Source organism: Macrotis lagotis, chromosome 1 (genome assembly GCF_037893015.1).
Source record: "Macrotis lagotis isolate mMagLag1 chromosome 1, bilby.v1.9.chrom.fasta, whole genome shotgun sequence".
In the NCBI taxonomy this organism is placed as follows: domain Eukaryota; kingdom Metazoa; phylum Chordata; class Mammalia; order Peramelemorphia; family Peramelidae; genus Macrotis; species Macrotis lagotis.
In genome coordinates, this window is record NC_133658.1 from 7680400 (window position 1) to 7701007 (window position 20608).

Below are 20608 nucleotides of genomic sequence, written 5' to 3' on the forward strand. Positions count from 1 at the left end.
TCCATCATTATCCATGAATCCTGCACAAACTCAAACTTTTCTTCCTTTAGACCTGTGATCTCCCAGAGGTACAAATTTTTCCCCAAGTAATGCTTATTATGACCCATTCCCTTTTTCCCATCCTTTGGACTTTTGGTCATGTTCCTCTCAATGTCACCACAAAGATTTGACTCCACACGTTTGGAGGTCTTTCCCTTTTCTTTTGAATGAGACCCTTAGACATTTTAACCAAAGACTTGGATTTAGGAAACAAATGCCAAAGTATGTGGTAGTTGTATTTTTTATTTCTCTCCCAATTCTAGAGTGGGGGAATGGGGGAGAAAAGCATGAATAAGTTAAGCTTTCTCAGAATTATTTTGTCCCCACTGTTGAACATTTGTTTGATATGCAGGAGTTTCTGTGTTATGTTTTATTTATTCCCTCTCCTCTTCCTATGCTTTCACACAATACAAATATCTTGATGAAAGTTACACGTAGCAGTATGCCTTGCTAAGTGAATTTCCTGTGGTGCTGGAGAATAAGATTATTCTCCTCATTGCCCCAGATGATTTCATATTCACAGTTTCCTTCATCTATTGAAAAATATGAATCTAGTGAATTTTAGATTTTTTTGAGGAATGATGATAATGCATTCTTGGGACAATGAACCATCAGGATACCTGTGGCCTTCAGTTCAATATGACTCTTGACTCTGTGCCCTCTCACTTCCTGCTTACTTACCTACATATCCTGAGAAGTGATATCATACCCACATACACAGCAGAATTTCTGAAATAAGATGTTCATATAAATATATATATTTTGTGACCTTGAAATTATTCACGATTATATTACACAGGCATTTGCTTCTTTCTAACTGACCCAAACCTTTTTTGTGAGTTAGGAAACAAATTCAATTAAAAAACTATTTATTTAGAATCTATTGTGTGGGAAAAACTATCATACGCATTGTGGATAGGAAAGAAAGAGATCAGATCAATGATCCATTGGTTGGGGAAATTTTCAGAAGTGATGACTTCTTTAATAATACAGTTGACACCTTCTCTTCAACTTATGGAATTAGAGAGTTACCTTGTACTGGAGGGCTAAAATCTCAGATCTTAATGGACTTGGTTTAGCTGTTACTCAAGCTTCCATGCAGCCCTACTCAATATCCCAAGTAGAATGTTTCTATCCTGAAGGAATCTACCACAGCTTGCAACTTGCCAACCTAGCCATTTTGGAAGCCCAAGTTCCTGCCAAGCTTAGCATGGGTGTACATGACCTTGAGACTGTCTGATGATCTTCTCTAGAACCTTCTGGAAGTGTGTCTTTGTTGGGGGGGATTTGCAAGGCAATGGTGTTATGTGACTTTCTCAACAACACACAGCTAGGTATTAAGTGTCTGAGATCAGATTTGAACTCTGGTCCTTCTAACTCCAGGGCCAGTGCTCTATCACTGCCCTTGGAAAAGGACTTTTAACAGTCCTTTTAAATAGAATTTGCATAGTCTTCTCTTAGTTCTCTAAGTTTTCTAGAACACATCTACTTTTGGAAAGAACTTGTCTAAGCCTTTCACATCTCCATCAGGATATCCATTACAGATGATGGAAATAGGGTATAGAGCCAGCCAACAACCTTCCATGGGCAACTGGCAATAAGATTGGGACACCCCCATCCTCCCCACCCTCAGTCTTTGAATCTGACATAGTTTTTCCTCAAGTCATTTTTCAGCCATGGACAATAGTTTGCCCAGCAGGCAATATCACAGCAAATACATGTGGGATTGAGAAAAGAGAGTGAGAGAAAGATAAAAAGGAAGAAGAGGAAGATGAGAATCAAGGCAAGGGTGATGAGAAAACAGTAATAGCAGAAGAGGTCAGGAGAGGTATAGAGAAGGAAAAAGTTAAAGAGAAGCAAAGGAGAAGAAAGAGAAAATCTTGAAAGGGAATCATAAATAATATGGATTATCATGAAAAATATGTTGCCAAGAACAAACATAGATAATGGAATCCTTAACAATAAAAGCAAAACCCTCTCATCTCTAGAGTCCCTATATGACCAGGCACTAAGAACTTTGGCTTGTACATTAAGACAAACAGTGGGAACTTAGGAGACTTTTTCAAAGTCAAAGCAGCAGTAAAGTCAGGCACATTACCAAATGTGGGATTACTGCCTAGCTCTTCATTCTCCATCACTGGGAGAAACAACGAATGTGCTGTTATGATTCTTAACAAAGAATTCAGAAATGTCTCCTTTCATCCTCAAAGGAGGTTTTATCACTGCCAAGACTGAATCTTTTATTAGAACTAATGAGAGTTACCCATCACCTCATACAAACAGAGGCAAACTCATAGATTCTTTGAGATGCTTTCCCCTGGTCAGACAGGATCTATTCAGCCCAAAGCTGACTTTTAACTAGTACAGCCTTGCCACAAGGTTTGAAAATGCCAGCAGGGTTTGCACCAATTTCTCACTGAGTGACTCAGGATAGAACTGAGACCTGAAAAGGTGCTGCATTTGGATTGCCAATCATTCTTTTATTTTATATTGCTAACAAAAATACTTTTAGTTGCAAACTCACTGGGTCATCTTCGGCAGATTAGTTGTCCATTTGACACCTGCTTCACTTTTATAATGCAAGCAGTGGCTGATATTCATATCTTAACATGTACAGACTTTTTTGGATATATATATATATACATATATATATATATATATAAACATGTATGTCTATCAACATATATAATGTATATAATGCATACACACATTTTTATTTGACCTCCACAAAATGATCCCAGGGTAGGTACAAGAGAGCATTATCCCTATTTTACAGAATAAGATCCTGAGACCTAAAGTTCTCCAGCACTTAGTTAATAAGCATCCAAAGTGGTATTGGAGCCTAGCTCTTTGTTGTCTCCAGAGATAACATCCACTCTCTACCATGGACTTCTAGAAGCCAGGAGTCTATCCTATAAATTGGGAGCATGATGAGAAAAAAACTGCCACTGAAGCACAGTATTCTCCAGAGCAAGATATCATAGTAACCAAGACATGTGTCTTAATAAAAATCAGGTTGGTAACTCAGCAAAAAGCCAAGGCCTGTGCCAGATCAATTTAGTTAGACTAGCACTAACCAATAAATTAGGTCATTGTCTTCATGACCAAAGACCAGGAGTGAGGACTGGCAAGACCTTTTAAACTTAGGTTTCTTCCTTCTTATTGACTTAACAGCACATCATTAGGTTGAAAGTTACCTCAACTCCCCTTACTCGATCTTTGACAAGGGAGTAATTCCCTGGTGTCAGGGTTATTCTGGAACTGGAGAAAGTGAGTTGGCCTTCAGGTATGACTGATTATCCCCTTCTCTGACCCAGCTGCCTCTAGCAATCTTGGCTAGAAAAACAAGTCTCAATCAGCCGTCTATCCACCTACCTCCTCCTACACTCCACTGTTTAATTTAGTCTTTTCCCAGGAGACCAAGGAATTCCTAACTTTGAGGAGGGAAAGCAAGGAAAGCAGAGACATTCCTTGAGAGAACAAGCTGTTCTCTGTTGATAGAATGCAGAAATTGGGATCCTCTAAACTGGTTACTAAGCAAATGGCCGAGGGGTGAGTGACCAATTACTCAGTCTGCCTTAGTATCTACTAGGAAAAGTCTCCTGTTGAGTTAGTCTAAGAGGTATTTGACAAAATAGCAAAAGGATGGATTACAGAGTCATGTTAAATTATCAAATATTGCCACATGATAGCCCTTTTTCTTAGGAGCCAGGGAAAACTGGTTTCTTAAGAAATAGTTTACCCATCCATTCTGATTTCTATGTTGCATTTTTTTCACTCTCTGATAGTCTATGTTTTATGTCTTAAAGTCTTAGCATCTCCTATCCTGGACCTCTTGGACATTCCATGAGTCTATGGGTTGAAGGATTCCAGGTCTTGGACTGGAAAGGATCTTAGAAATCCTCTAGTCTTTCCCCTCATTTTACAAGTGAAGATGGGAAAGAGAGGATGTAGCCAAAATTTCCCAGATAGGAAGTTACAAAGTCAGCCAGTCATATGCAAAAGGAGGATGGTACTTGGGCACAGAATGCTACTTTCTCTGTACATTTTCCAACATCTGAGGTGTTGTGCTCAGTTTCTAGGTGGCATATTTTATCTAGGACTTGAAAAAATAATGTTTTGAGGGGAAGATGCCCTTGATAGTTACAGAAAAAGAAAATAGAATTGACTCAAAGAGCTAATCTCCCCCCACTACTCCTCCCCTGGCAAATATTTATTTTCCATATATATCTCTGTCTCTGTCTCTGTCTCTATCTCTCTGTCTCTCTGTCTCTCTCTCTGTATATATATATATATATATATATATATATATATATATATATATATATATATATATACATGTCCTTGGATAGAATGTATGCTCCTTGAGGGAGACATTTTTTTCCTAATAACCATATTCCTAGAACCTGGCTCATTGTCTGGAATATTAAAACAATGACCAGTCTTCTCATTCCATTTCTGTAGGAATTCCATAGTTTTCTCCATCTTCTTGGGGAAAATTACTCGACAATTTGTTTCTGAAACTTCTTGGCAGTTGACCCTCAAGTCATCTAGTGAGTCCATGTAAAAATGTGGGCTTGAACTCAGACCTTTTCTAATCAGAGCCTAGCTATTTCACTATGACAGAACAGGTCAATAGAAGCAGTTGGGCTTTCTCTAGCTTGACTCCAACTAAAGGGTGTTATTTTGGTCCTTTTTGAGAATGAAGGACAACAACCAATCAATCAAATCTCTAACCATCAAATGCACTTAAAATGCATCTTATTGGAAAGAACCCAAATGGTTTTGCTTAATGGAGACAATTGGCTTTTCCAGCTTCTTCCTGAAAGTCAGAGATGAGGGTTGGGGTGGCTCTACCCTAGCTCCTCACTACCTTTTCTAGGTAGCCTGCACTTAAGAAGCCTTGAGTTTAAATACAATCTCAGACTCTTTTTAGATATGTCATTCTGGTTGCATCCTTTCACCTTAATTTCAATTGTAAAATGAGACTAATAAAATCATTTACTTGATAGGGTTGTTAGCATTAATTGAGTTATTTCTAGATAACTGGCACAATGTCTTTCAGATAGTAGGCTCAATAAATTAATGTTCCCTTCACCACTCTGAATCTGCCAGTCCCAATGGGTGGAAGAGTCAATCTTAAAGTCAATAAATTGGGAGCAATTGAGTAATAATTTCTTTCCCAAAGGAAAGAGTTTAGTGGAGTTTGAGAAAAACTTCCTATACCTTAGACGTATAGAATATAAGAAATGGAAAGAACCTTATAACATGAAGTGGCAAAACTAAAATGAATGTAAGAACATAGAATGTTAGAGAATACCATAGAATTTCAGAATATCATCTAAACTTTAAGCTATAATCATAAACTATCAGAGCTGAGGATGAAAGACTTTAGGATGCCAAAGATGGAAGTGACCCAAGACAAAGAACTGTTACAGACTGGGTGGTGAGGGCTAGTACATAGGATGTTTGATGTTGCTGAGATTTAAGAGCTCTTCAGTTAAATAGTGTTCAATCAGTCCAATTGATTTGACATATTTGTTGCCATGTTCTAGTTGTAGAGATTCTTTATCTACCTGTTATTCTATCTCTCCCCGCCAAATTAAGAATCATTTTCCTTGGGCACTGTAATGCTTGAAACTTTATATACATAAATTTTTAAGCAGTTCATCCTTCTCCCCAAAACACTGCCTTTCTTTTCCATTTGGGTAAAATAGAAATTCTTCTCAATTTGTTATGGGAGAATTCTAATTTTTTTTTTTATGAAAGCAGTTTTTGGAATGCATTGTATTATGAAAAATTCTAATTAATTACTTTCAAAATGAACTGCACTATATGACCAGAAATTAGCAATGAATAAACAAATTCAATGATAATGAAATGTTTGACCTCAATTTTTCTCCAGTGATGTTAGGGCAAAATGTTTAGGGAAGGCAATAGCCAAGTTCTCTTTGCCTTATCTTTGTGTTAATGCCTTGGCCTCCTCTCTAAAGGTATTCATATCTTATCAATCTCTTGATTACTATGACATAAATTATTCTTTTCCCAAAAATATCAAATTAAAGATGCAATTTTCCCCCATCACTTTTTTTTTTGCAAGGCATACGGGGTTAAGTGGCTTGCCCAAGGCCATACAGCTAGGTAATTATTAAGTGTCTGAGACCGGATTTGAACCCAGGTACTCCTGACTCCAGGGCCGGTGCTTTATCCACTATACCACCTAGCTGCCCCAATACCACCTAGCTCCCCTTCCCCCATCACTTTTCATGGATACTTCTGTAATCATCCACTGACACCTTAGAACTTTTGCATCATCTAAAACCAATAAAATCAGAAGATTGGAGGGCTCAGCATACTGAGAACTCTTAGAACATGAGTGAAGAGAGGAGGGAAAGAAAAGGAGCAGTCAAGATTTGTGAGAGATTGACTCAATTGGCCAAATGGTAAAGAGTTTTGATGGAAAAATATTTTGAATTTCTCATACGATAAGCTGCTATAATCAATGTTTAATAGTCCTATTTCCACATTTTAAATACTAGATTAGAATAGCTAAGTTTCCCCTTCCCTTCTCCCCCCCTTCCCTTCCTTTCTTCCTATCTTACTTTTAGGATACATATAGTTGCCATGATTGATCTGTAAGGACACTCAGAGGCGTGTTGATTATCTCCTAAAATGTTGGTACCACGTTTTCAGGCAGAGCCTGAAAGAGGAGAGAATTTCACCCTCATATTCTGCATGGGAAAAACTTGAAGGAAGCTAAAGAGTCTAAGACAAAAGGGAAGTACATTGGAGTCAGGGGAACAGCCTATGCAAAAACATTGAGGTAGGAGATAGTATGAACCATTCAGAGAATATCCAATGTGGTAGAGGCTGGAAAAGGAACTCATTATGTAATAAACATTGAATGGTAGGTTTGACTTCTCTTTTTGGTCCAAGTTCTTTCCATTACACCCCTATGATTTCTTGGGTGCAAGCATTCAAGATGGCAACTTAACCAAAGGGATCCTTTACATTTTTGTCTTCCTATGTGCAGTGTTTGATGCACTATAAGAGTTTGTTGAATTTAATTGAATAATGTTGATTACTCTTTAGAAAGATAGCTTAAGAGCGAGCTATCTGGGGTGGGGAGCAGGAATACCATATCATACTGATTTTATTACAGTCTAGCCAACAATGCAGCACTGGTTTTCTTTGCAAAACCAGACCAGGGTTTGTAGTTTGTCCACTGGTTTTTATCTCCTTCCTGCCAGAGGTGAGAACCAGGGCTTAGAACTGAGGATACCAGCAGGATTAGAATCAAAAACATTTATTATGAACCTAACAAGATCTGCTACTGGCTCTGGGGACTAGGATGAAAAAAAGAATGAGTCTTTTACCCTACCTTTCATCTCCTCATCTCTGCCCCCTTCATCTTACAGTAGAACCCTCCTTTCATGGAGTTCATAGGTTATTGAAGGGAAAGGTACACACACTTCATAGGAGGGGGGAGGACAGGGGAGAGGGGAGAGGGAGAGAGGGAGAGAGGGGGGAGGGAGGGAGGGAGGGAGAGAGAGAGAGAGAGAGAGAGAGAGAGAGAGAGAGAGAGAGAGAGAGAGAGAGAAAGGGAGAGAGGGAGAGAAAGAGAAAGAGATAGAAAAGAGAATATTGGTTGGCAGCTGGGCTGGGGAGAAGGAAGGCTCTGATCTACAATTTAGCAGAGGCCTTTTCCCAAAGAAAGACCTCAGCTCCTTTGGGGGATTAACAAAACTGCCAAATTGACAGTTTTAGTTTTCCATTAAAAGAATAATTATCTGTTACAGTAATTACCCATTGTCAATTTACCCATCTGCTGATCATTGTGTAAAGCTTGCTTTTCCCCCTTTTTTAACATGATTTTTAGAGGCATTGAGCAGCTTGCTAGATAATAGTGCCAACAATACCATCTATCTGGGGTGATTAAAGGTGTGTTTGTGTGTGTGTGTGTGTGTGTGTGTGTGTGTGTGTGTGTGTGTGTCTGTGTGCTCCAGTACCTGTGAATCTGATGGATGAGTTTTCTATTTAGAGCAAGGGATGATGTTAAATCTATCCAGTCCTACCCATTCCAACAATTCAATTTAATTAATATAAACATTGTCAGATTTTTTTTGGGGGGGGAATACAAAGGAAAAAAAAGAAACTCAGTTTATGTTCTCATGGAGTTTATAATTTAACTGGGAAAACCATAAACAAAAAAAGTCTGGAAAGGGTAGGACTAGGGTTTGGGGGGGCACGTGATAACCTCCTGGGAGACATCTTGTTCTTTGGAGATGAAACTAGACAGAGAAGCAGAGGTAAAGTGGAGTGAGCTGAAAGTCCAAGGTCCCTGCTTTCTATAAAGACTTTAGTGGATCCTTGGTAAGTCTGACCTCCAGTCCTCCAATTCAAGGGAGGGGAAGATGAGGGAGGTGGTCTCAGTCCAGGTTTGAATTGGCGGCATGGTGTGATATTAGAAATGTCCTGGGAGGGACATGAAACCAAGAAGAGATGCAGTGAAGGAAAGAAAAAAAATGAGGACCTACTTTGTGCTAGGCAGCATGGTAATATGGATCTGGAATTAGTCTCAGGTATAAAGATGCAGCTCTCTCTCACACATCTGCCCACTATGTGTCCTTGAGAAAGTTAGTTCCTAGAAGTAGCTAGAAAACTTCAGGACTGGATTTGGAGTTGGGAAGAGCTGAATTCAAAAACCTGTTTTTCCCCTTAGCTGTGACATTGGGCAATTGATGCCATCTGTCCCAATCTCTGTTCTGTCACCTTTAAAATGGCAATGATGACAAGAACATTTACTTGACAATTTACTCCACAAGTGTGGAGATCGAGAGAGACACTCTATGTAAAGTATTTTCTTTACTTTGGAGCAGTTATATGAAGGCTAACTATTATATCAACCTCTCACTTCCCTAAGATGGTTCTCTAATAACCATGAGTTTTGCACATGTAGCAGACACATGCACGCACACACATAACAGCACATGCATGTATTCACATGCAGCTGATGGGTGTGTGCACACAACACACACATATATATCCATGTACCCACACATTCATGCATATCTATGCATGTGAACATGTGTGTATAATGCCTGCATAATATATTCATCCATGTTGCATGTAGAGCATATGCATCTTCAGGTCCATAGCCATATCTATCTTGATGTCTATATCTCCTTAGCTCTCTCTTCATCTCTATTTCTCTAGCTAACTATCATCTATCTATATCAGCTGGCTGGTGCAGTAGATAACAAATCTCTGCTTCATGAGTCCAAATCCATTATTCACTGCATCATCTTAAGACAGTCACTTAACCCTGCTTCCTTCAGTTTTCTCAGCATATGATAAACCACTTCTCTGTCTTTCCTAAGAAAAACCCAGTGTCCTCATGAAGAGTCAAACAGCCCCACAGAGAAACACATATTGATATAGAATAATGATTATTATCATTTATTTTATAGAGTGCTTTAATGTTTGCAATTTAATTCTGAAATCAATTGCAAATCAATCCCTTTAATTCTGAAGAAGGCATCTGAGGTCAAATTTGAACTCAGATCTTCCTGACTTTAGGCCTAATGCTCTCTCCATGGTGCTCCATGGGAGGGCTACCTACCTCTATTATTGAACCTGGAGTCAGGAAGGTCTTAGTGCAGATCTAGCCTCAGACACATGATAACTGTCTGAGCAGGGACAAGACTGTTTGTTAACCCCTGTTGGTTAAACAGCAAAATGATGATCATAACAATGGATTAATGGATTTGTGAGAATCAATTGAGAGAATATTTGTGTTTAGTTCAGAGTGCTTGGTGTGTAGTAGGTGTTTAATAAATACTTTTCCCTTTTCATAGTATTATCTTCCTTGATTCTTAGGAGCATACTATGAAGTAGATATTATTATTTGCACTTTTTGTGGTTGTTTAGTCATTTTAGTTGTCTCACTCTTTGTAACCTCTATTGGGGTTTTCCTAACAGAGAAACTGTAGTGGCTTACATGTCCTTCCTTCCCCAATACATTTTGCAGATGAGGCTGCAGAGGAATAAAGGATTAAGTGACTTCCTCAGGGTTACACAACTGATAGGCATCTGAGGCCACATTTGACACATTTGAACTTAGATCCTCCTGACTATAGGCCTAATGAGCTCTCCATGGTGTCCTATTTACTTTTTTCCAGATGAGAAAAATGAGGCTGTTAAAGATTAATAGTAACCTAATAGCAGAGCCAAGATGGCGACAAGAGAGGATTGTCCCTTAGGCGCTCTCTCATAAAACTTCTAAACGAAGGACTCTAACTAAATTTTCCAGAGATAGAACCCACAGAGGGACCCAATGAGGCAGTTCTCCTACTCAAGGTAACCTGGAAAATAGCAGAAAGGCCACCCCAGAGGGGTGGCCCACAATAGCTAAAGAACTTGAGCCTCCTGGAGGTAGTCCCAGGGCACTTGGAGCCATGGCTCACAGCAGTGGGGGAGTTACATGAGCTATGCCCTGGGGAGCACTGGGCACAAATTGGGGGAACAGGGGGGGACCTCTGCCAGAGGGAGCATGTGGAGCCCAGCCCTCAGGGCACACAGCCAGCAGCTTGGTCTTTTGGCAGCCCAGGTCCAGGAAACAGAAGCAGGAAGAGCCGGTAAGTAGCAGCCCCCAGGGCATGAGCCCATTGGACCTAGGGAGGGGAGTGAAGAGAGAGACTGCTGAGCTCTGTCCTCTGCCCCTGGAACAGGCTCTGGGGCTCTGACCACATTCAGATCCTGATCGCCATCTAGGCCCCCCATAGAACAGCAGCCCCCCCCCACCTCAGGCCCATGGCAGATGGGGGCGCTTATGGTCATTCACAGACCAGGAGGGAGGACAGAGCTTCACACACTGAGACCCTTGTGGGAGTGTCAAAAAAGCTGAGGAAGCACCCCCAAAACAGGCTAAGGATGGGAAAATGAGCAAGCAGAGAAACAAGAGGAAGACCATTGAGAAATATTTTGCCTGTGAACCCAAGAAGGATCAAAACATTCAGTCTGAAGATGAGGAAGCACAAGCTCCTGCATCTAAAGACTCCAAGAAAAACAGAAATTGGGCTCAGGCTATGACAGAGCTCAAAAAAGACTTTGAAAATCAAATGAGGGCCTTAGAAGAAAAACTGGGAAAAGAAATGAGAGAGATGCAGGAAAAACATGAAAATGAAGTCAGCAGCCTAGTCAAAAATTCAAAAAAATGCTGAAGAAAATAGCATGCTAAAAAGCAGCTTAGGTCAAATGGATAAAACAGTTCACAAAGTTATTGAGGAGAAGAATGCTTTAAGAAGCAGAATTGGCAAGATGGAAAAAGAGATAAGAAAGCTCTCTGAGGAAAACAAATCCTTCAGACAAAGAATAGAACTCAGAGAGATTGATGAATTTATGAGAAATCAGGACACAGTACTCCAAAACCAAAAGAATGAAAAATTAGAAGAAAATGTAAAACATCTCATTGAAAGAAGAACTGATATGGAAAACAGATTTGGGAAAGATACTTTAAAAATTATTGGAATACCTGAGAGTCGTGATCAGGAAAAGAGCCTTGACATCATTTTCAAAGAAATACTACAGGAAAATTGTCCTGATATCCTAGAAGCAGACAGCAAAATAGAAATGGAGAGAATCCACCGATCCCCCTGAGAAAGAGATCCCCAAAAAACCAACCCCCAGGAATATTATAGCCAAGTTCCAAAACTCCCAAGTCAAAGAGAAAATATTACAAGCAGCCAGAAGGACACAGTTCAGATATGGTGGAGCTGCAGTCAGGATCAAACAGGACTTAGCAGCAACTACATTGGAAGCTCATAGGGCTTGGAATATAATATACCAGAAGGCAAAAGAGCTTAGAATGCAACCGAGAATCAACTACTCAGCAAAACTGAATGTCTTCTTCCAGGGAAAAAAAGATGGACTTTCAATGAACTGGGGGAATTTCAAATGTTCCTGTTGGAATGGCCAGAGCTGAACAGAAGGTTTGATCTTCAGATACAGGACTCAGGTGAAGCATAGAGATTGGAGGAGAAGGGAGAATATGAGCGACTAACTGCATGTATTCCTGCATAGAAAAATGACACTGATAATACTCACATGAACCTTATTTAATAGAGCAGGTAGAAGGAGCTTTTTGTAGATGAAGCACAGGAGAAAGCTGAATTTGAAGATAAATATAGTGCAAAAATGGAGTCAATAGAAAAAAGGGAAATGAAATGGGAGAAAGAAAAAGGAGAGGGGAGAATAGGCCAAGATATTTCATATAATAAGATTTTTCTTTATTACAATGAGCTATTGCAATGATATGGAAGCGGGGAAGGTAAGGGGGAATGAGGGAATCTTTGCTCTCATCAGAGGTGGCTAGGAGAAGAAACAGCATATATACTCAATGGGGTATAGACATCTGGAGTAAGAAGTAGTGGGGAGCAGGGGGAAGGGGTGGGGATGCGAATGATGGAGGAGAGGATGGACCATGGGGGCAGAGTGGTCAGATATAACACATTTTTGTTTTTTATTGCAAGTGGCTGGGATTCGATGACCTGTCCATGACCATAGGGCCAGGTGGATGCTGGGCCTAAGGCGTGGTATGGGGGCTCAGGGCCTCTTGGCCCCAGGGCCAGGCATCTGTCTTCTGTGCCACTCAGCTACCCTACAGCTGAGTCAGTGAAAAAAGAGAGAAAATATAGTACATGGTAGTGGCGAAATACAAAAGGAGGGAGTTGCGATGAGCAATGCCAGTGGTAGTAAACTATGGAAGTAACTTCTGTGATGGACTTATCATAAAGAATGTGATTCACCTGCGACAGAGTTGGTGGTGCTGGAACACAGACTGAAGCACATTTTTAGTATTATTATTATTTTTTTGGGGGGTGCAGGGCAAATGGGGCTGCGTGGCCTGCTTGCGGCTGCATAGCAGGGTGATCGTTGGGTGTCTGAGGCTGGATTTGGACCCTGGTGCTCCTGGCTCAAGGGCCAATGCTCTGTCTGCCACCTAGCCACCCCTACTATTATTATTATTTTATTTTATTTTGGTCTTTTTTTCTTTTCTTTTTTTGCGGGGGGAGGTTTTGCAGGGCAGTGGGTTTGGGGTGACTTGCATGTCACACAGCTGGGTGAATGTTGGGTGTATGGGGCTGGATATGGGCTTGGGTGCTCCTGGCTCCAGGGCTGGTGCTCCATCCATTGCGCCACCTGGCCATACCTACAATTATTACTAATTTCTTTTTAATTTTAATTTTAATTTTTTTCTCTCCCCTTTACTTTATCGCTCAAGCGAGTCTATTTTTTTTGGGGGGGTGGTATTTTGTTTACTCTTAAACAAGAATATTTTATTAATATATAAAAAATTTGTATAAATGAGAATAAATAAATATTAAATTAAAAAACATAGTAACCTAATAGTTAATAGTTCCATGTAGCTAGAAAATCTCTGAGGCAAGATTTGAATCTATGTCTTCCTGATTCCAAGGGAGGCCATCTACCTTCTTTTGAACTGGGACTGTTGCTGGCATTCCTATTGTACCTCTAGAGGTAAAATGCTTGACCCACCCAAGAAGGACAAGAGCAAAAACAGTGCCAAGAATGTTTTCATTAATCAGATGATAGATCAGATTTTGTCATAGTTCAGACCACAAACAATGGAGAATAGCAAATTGTTCTACTCACTTCTTCAACCATATTTTCCCCAGAACCCCAAAACTTTGGTTTTCTGCAAGCTGCCTGATGGACCATGTGGGAGTATGGTTGCAGAGCTGAATAGAGCAATTCATTCACCTTGCTGACGAAAGATTATGTTGTCTCAAATTTGTCACCAAAAAATACCATTCTGGTGTGGCCTGCCAGACATGACTAAAATGCCTCACTGATTTTGGAGGGCCCCAAATCCTAAAGGCCAAGGATTCCCACAGTTTCCAGATATACTTACAAATCCTATTTCCTACTAGATTAGGCCATGAAACAATGACTGTTCCACAAGAGACAGAGAGAAGCATATCTTTGTACATCACTCCCCTCATAATTGACATAATGTACAAGTCATGCTATCATTGATTTGATGTCATGGTCCTCTGCGATTAGGAAGGACAACAAAAAGAACAATTCTATTTTTTGTTTCCTCTATTGGTGCAAATCAAAGAGGCACACATGCTCTCATTCTCCTTTACTATATCCTATTCATCTTCTGTTTAGGTTGCTTTGTATATATTTGTTTGCAAGTTGTCTCCCCATTAGACTGTAAGCTCCTTGAGGGTAAGGACTGTCTCTTACCTATTTGTGTCATTATCAGCACTTAACACTTAAAAATAAATGTTTATTAATTATTTGATATATAGTTATTTGAGGGCTCCTGGAGAAGACTCTTCAGTTGTTCATTGAAGGAATGGAAGGTTCGTAAAGAGTGGGGATGTGATACTGTTGAGCATTCCAGTTTGCCGTGACAGCCTATTTAATTGTATGCACTAACCCTCCCATGCCCTCTTTCTTTAGACATACATTTCTGGAAATTTCATCACTTTTCTAGAAGACTAGGGTTCAGTAACTTGGACCACATTGAATCATGTTTCCCCTCCTGGCAGCTGCCATCCATGGGACCTGGGGACTCTGCCAATGCCTCTGTTCATTTAGTTCCAGAATGTTCTTCCTTTTTGTCCTTGTCTCCCTGCCCCTCTGGTCCTCCTTTGGCTCCAACCCCACTCATCCAAGTGACCATGTTATTTAAAATTCCTTTTGGGATTACAGGGACATTTACAGTTTCAAGTGCATTGAAATTATCCATTATTTACACATTGTTACTAAATTAGTTAATTGACCATGGCTTGTAATTAAATCTGAGATGGATATTAAATTATTCATGTTGTAAATAAATTAATGCTCAGAGATTCTGCCTGGCAGTTCTTTGGAATTCCTGATTACTCATCAAGACCTCAGTGGCTTATCAATGATCAACTCTAATGGAGTTTAATGGTGCACATTTGGATGCTATGTGGCCTTAAAAAGTTAGTTGGGCTAATTTGGATTCCCTAGGTTTAGACTCACCTTTTTCTCAGGAAATTTCCTCTAATTGTGATAAAACATGAGTAAGCTTCTGTATGCATAAGACAAAAATAGGTTCAAGGGAGACATATTTTTGCCACACGTTATCCAAATGCAGGGAAGAAAGGAGGGAAAGAGAAGACAGGATCCTTGATTTAGCCTCTTGTGTAGTCAGAGCATCTTTGGATTCAGTTATTGATACTATAGTTTCTGAAGGAAGAGATTAGAACTCATGTCATTTGCCTGGGGTGAAGCAGAATGATTAGCCTCAACAAAGAAGACTCCTGGGAAGACATAATGTCTATGTACACATATTTAAAGGGCTACCATGTGGCAGAAATTTGTTTTCTTTGGACCTGTCAGACAGAACTAGCAGCAATGAGTGACAGTTGCAAGAATGCAAATTTAGTTTTCCTGTACAGGAAAACTAATCTGAATATTTTAGGGTAGACCAAAATTAGAATTGTTGTTGTTCGTTTGTCTCAGCCATGCCTAACTCTTGGTGACGTCATTTAAGGTTTTCATGGCAGAGATACTAGAATGGTTTTCCATACTGTTCTTCAATTAAGGGAAGTAGAGACTTGGGCAGGGTCACATAGGTAGTAAATGTCTAAGTCAAATTTGAGCTAAAGATGAGTCTTCCCTGACTCTAGCCTGGAGCTTTATCCACTTAACTACATGGTTAGCCTCCCCCCCAAATTGAAAATTAATTACAATTAGGTCTGCCTAGAAAGATGATAGTTTCCCCAATCTCAGAGGTCTTTGAATAGGTGCTTGACGACTTCCTAAGAATATCATAGTGTTGCACTAGATGATATTTTTTGACCTTCATTCTTGAAGAAGACCATGTCATCAGGGGAGGTGATGCCAGACAATTCCTTAAATTGAATGTGAGAGAGGGGGTGCTGTGCTAAGATGACTGCTATGTATGTTTCCTGACATGGTGACCTGTGTGATCTTGGACAAGTCCCTTTCCTTCCTCCACTTTTTCATCTGACAAATAAAGAGGGGAGGCTTGGTCAGTGGCTCTTGACCTGGACTTTTGAACTTTTTCTTAACATTTTACCTTGTACATAGTAGAAGCTCAATAAATGTCTGTTGAATAACTATTGATTTCAATAATTTTCATCTTGTGTATTTTATTTTAAGCATTAAAAATCAACACTGATTCTCAAAAGTCAGTTGATTTTTCCAGAGTACTGAAGGAATAAACAACTCACAAAAAATGGCAAGAATCCTGGTCTAGATGATCTTTAGTGCAGGCTCTTCATGAAGGGGAACAGGTCCTAATTCCCAAGGAAACCTCCCATATTTCATCCTATCCATGATTAGTACTCATGATTGGAGGTAGGAGGTTGCTCATTTTAGACTCATCCTTAAACTCTTATATTTTCAAGTCATTTAGAAGATATAAAAGATAGAAATAGAAAAAGTTGTTTGCATAAATAATACTTTTTTTCTGGGATTCAGTGGCTCAGTTGGGCAGCTTTCCCCACCATAGTCCAACATGGAACCCCAAGATGACATAGATAGGAGGCAGTATGCCTCTGGGCAATCCTGTTTCTAAATCAATTTATCAGGACATTTTTTTGCTATTCCTTGAGATTCTAGCACCCGACTCTATCATGACCTCTACATGCATTATTTTTTTTTTTTGCCTGGAAAATGCATTAAGTAGAATAGATTATCAATAAAGTCCCTTCAAGCTCTAATCATTCTCATATTATTATCTGTAAAATAGACAAACAAATCTGCTTCCTATATTTTGAAACAACTCTTTTTGTTAAGCTTATGAGATCTTGGGCAACAATTGCTTCCTCTCCATACAGGTTTCTCAAGATGACTATGGAAATCAGAATGAACAAATGTTCCTTTCTAGAGAAAACCTATTTGGATACTGTCAGTCTGCAGCTACTATCTCACTCTGACTTCACACTCTGGAGCCCTGTTTTTTCTTCTCTGATATAATTTTATAAAATCTCATGTATTGATTTTTTCCTGCAATCTTATCCCCCTCTTAGATTAGGAACTCTTTTGAAGAAAGAAAACTTAAAGATGTCAGATCCTGATTCCCATGTCTACTGGGTTTAGTCCACATTTTTGTAGAAGGATCACGAATCCTCATTGCAGGAGGAAAAGCTGGATTACAATCCAACTTGAGATATTTATTAACTATAGGACCTTGGAGAAGCTATACATTTTCTCAGACTCAGTTTCCTAATTTTTAAAAGAAAGATTGGATAGATATTAATGCCTCTTTCATATCTAAATCTCTCATTCTATCAATTAAATTTGTTATTTCAGAGCTGGAAACCAACCACTACACGTACAAGGTGTCTGAGAAAGACATATGGAATTAATTTGTTCCTGCGACCACATTGTAGAGTTAAAAGGAACCAGGAAAAGTCACCTGATTCGGTTCTCTCATTTCAAAGATACAAACAAATAAGATGGAGATATAAGGAAGGAATTGTCCAACCTGACAAAGGCAACATTAATTAGCCAAGATTCAAAACCAGAACTGTCTCAGGACCATATTCATCAAGTGACTCAGATTTTGTATTCTATTATGAGAAAGGACTCACTAATTGGAATTGGAAATAATTGATGTTAGCTGATATTTTTATAGTGTTTTGGGGCCAAGCATTTTAAGTTATGACTCAAGATTTGCTAAGCTGGAACCCAGTGGGTTTTAATATGGATGATTCTTCCTTCAACTCATTTTGTTGTTTTTCTTGTTTTTCTTTCACACATGTGAAGAGGTAGGAATAATGTATATTTCCTTCAAGAGCCAGATGGGCAGAAGACCAACAGCTCTGTCTCCTACTCAGCATTTCGGGTTTAGGGATCCCAAAAGAGAAGCTGCCACTTACTCTTAGACTCTAGGTTAACCTTGAAATACTGCAATTTAAATCCTATTGCTCCTGGGTCCCCACTAATATATTGTTCATTGACTTGTCCTACAGACAAATGGCTTTAATGAAAGCTATTTACTATAGTATTAGAGTAAAAACTTGGTACAATATGCCACCCCCAAAAATGAAAAAAAAAAAACTAAGAAATAACAATGAAAATTGAGCACATTCTTTCAGAAGTATGCACAGAATCCATGGAACTCTGGAGAGTGGACCTACTGTATTCCATGGTAATGGTGGAAACATGCCTATTTCAGTTACTGATGCTGTCCATCCCTATACTGACCATTGATGAATCCTTTGATGGGATCAGTGGATATATTAAGCTTTCAAGGTTGGTCTGACACTATCATCTTGGAATACCCATTTGCTATTTGCCTAAGATTGGCAAAGAACAAACACAATGAGATAGAAACATTGATATAATTACACTGACCAAAGTTGGGTGCGAGAAAGGCTGGAGACCCTCTGCTTACCTGGTTCTTGGAGGAAGTACAGAGTATTTCTGACTCCTCACAGCTATGAGGGAAAAAACTAACAAAGGGATTAGGAGAAAAAGCATCCATTTTACAAGCCATTGAATTCCAGTTCAGTAAAACTAAAGTCATCATATAAAATTCTTGGAGTGTAGTAGGCATAACAGAAATGTTGGCTATTACAGCTTTATTCAAACCCTTCTAATTCCACGGTCGATTACTGAACCCTTCATCAAGACACATTACAAAATCTTGAATCATTTTGAATTGGAAACACACTTCCCCTAAGATTCCATGTGGTTGCTTGGATTACAATCCAGGAAGAAACCCTATTGGCCAGTCTATCTATCCCATCCATAATCATTGAATTTCCAAAGGAACTCAGTAGCCACCTAGTCCTAGTTATGCCTTACAAAGGATTCCTACTAGAGGCTACAGATTATTCATGAAATCAGTCTCTGCTTGGTGACCTCCAGGGAGTGCCACCCTCCACTTCAATTCCACTTTTAGAAAATGCTAATTGTTAATATATTTTCTTCCTTCCACAGAACCTAAATTTATCTTTTAGCAATTGCCACTCACTGCTTTTGGCTCGGTCTCTGGAGGCAAACACAACAAGCCTTATCCTTCTGAGCAGGCAGCTAGATGGAATAGTGGAAAGAGCATTGGTCCTAAAGTCAGGAAGAAGTGAATTCAAATGCAGCTTCAACCACGTCTTAGCTGTGTGACCCTGGGTAAGTCACTAAATTCAGTCTGCTTTGGTTTCATAATCTGTAAAATGGGGATAATAATAGATCTATCTTCCAAGATTAATGTAAGGATCAAATGAGATGATATAATAAAAGTCTGACTTCTCTAAAGTGATCATTCTTCTTTTGTCACTGCTTTTTCTCTCCCAAATGATGGTATTTCAAAGATTGGAAAACTATTCTCCTGCCTCCTTGAATTTCTTCTTCTTCAGGAGAAGTACTCCAAGTTTTGTCGACTTGTCATTTGGCATAGATTCAAAATTCTCTACCATCCTTATTGCATTCCTTTAGAGGCTCTCCAACTTGTCAATATTGTTCTCATCTGAATTCAATATTCCAACTGTAATTGGGAGAAGAGCAGGACTCTGGCCTTTTTAGGACAAGTTCTGCTCTCTTCCCACCCATGCGATCAAGGGTAGATTAGCAATTAGAGCATGGTGTGATCTTTTCCAGTAAAATGGTCGACTTTATGATGATACAACTTCCTTCTGTTTTTGTTCTTCTTGGCTCCTCCACATTCCATGTCCCTCTCTCACCTTCAGGACATAGTACACAGGTAATTAATCATGGTTTGATAACTAGTAGAAATGAATTGATTTAAATGAATTAGAAATAGCAGGATATGGGGAAAGAATATGAGATTTGGAGTAAGAGAAGTTAGCATCAAATTCTGTTCCTGCTACTTATAAGAATATTAACCATAAGTATCTAAAATATAAAATCTTGGACTCATAACTCATTTCTGAGCCTGTTTATCATCTATATAATGATGAGATGTAAATAGTTGTTTTTGGAGGGCACTTCTATGTCTAGAAAATCTTGGATTTTATGATCCTATAATTTGAACCCCAAATGTCCAGACATTATAGCAGTGTTCTTCTTTCCTTTGTATCTGTCCAATTTCTAATTCCTTTGGGACCATTCCTATTACTTCCTAAAACATGCAGACAAATAATAGAAAAAACCAAAATAAAACAAAACTCGGAAGTGAGGGGAGTCAAAGAGTTCTCAGTAAGCGGTCCTCTGTTCTGTGCCAATTTGCTGTGATTCCATGGGGATAATGATTACACATCCTATGTATATATATATATATATATATATATATATATATATATATATATATATATATATATATATTAGACCCTGGAGCTATAAAATACAGATTCTAAGTTCACTGGCTTAATCATGGGAAGTTTACCTAGAGACCCTCTAACCTTGTTTTTCCTTCAGCTGATGACTTAGCTGAGTGTAGCAGAGATAATTCAATTATATGCAAAGTCCTCTAAATTATTTTTGTTCTTTTGGACCACCTCATGACTATAGTAGGGCAACTAAGGGTGTGGTGGATACATCGTTGGTCTTGGAGTCAGGAGGACAGGAGTTCAAATCC

The 20608-nt window shown here is 39.2% G+C and overlaps 1 long non-coding RNA gene across 1 annotated transcript in view; it reads left to right on the top strand.

Moving 5' to 3' along the window:
- LOC141512627 (uncharacterized) overlaps positions 1-19196 on the top strand; it is a 123551-nt gene extending 104355 nt beyond the window's left edge. Inside the window, exon 3 of the long non-coding RNA XR_012475552.1 lies at positions 19018-19196. This is a non-coding gene — a long non-coding RNA (uncharacterized LOC141512627). The remainder of the gene's footprint in view (positions 1-19017) is intronic.
- The last annotated feature ends 1412 nt before the right edge of the window (positions 19197-20608 follow it).